Source organism: Montipora foliosa, chromosome 5 (genome assembly GCF_036669935.1).
Source record: "Montipora foliosa isolate CH-2021 chromosome 5, ASM3666993v2, whole genome shotgun sequence".
NCBI lineage: Eukaryota > Metazoa > Cnidaria > Anthozoa > Scleractinia > Acroporidae > Montipora > Montipora foliosa.
In genome coordinates, this window is record NC_090873.1 from 10,127,076 (window position 1) to 10,127,524 (window position 449).

Below are 449 nucleotides of genomic sequence, written 5' to 3' on the forward strand. Positions count from 1 at the left end.
ATAACCTTTTCAGTCAAATCAGTCTAATATTTCTACAAAGAAAGCGTTTGTATCCGAAATAAATCAGTCTTAGAATTGCCCATTTTTGCTTTCAAATTTCGCGGGCGCCGCCATCTTGAATAACTGTGACGTAAGCGGTTGCCCTATTGTTATTAGACAAAAGGTCTTAGTGTCAGAATAGTAGGGTAACCGTATATCATAATTATTCAAGATGGCGGCGCCTACGAAATTTGAAAGTGAAAGTAAGTGATTTTACAATTCAGTTTTCCTGATATGAACCCCCTTTTTTAAACAAATTTCGAACAAATTTGTCTGGAAATATTATTTCTTCGGTTTAAACTCTTCTGTAGTAAGAGTGGAGGTTTCCTTTAAAACTAATAGCATAGAAAAATTTAATAAAAGGAGTGGACTCTTTCTCTTTGTATTCTACGGTAAACTGTGTTCTTGAT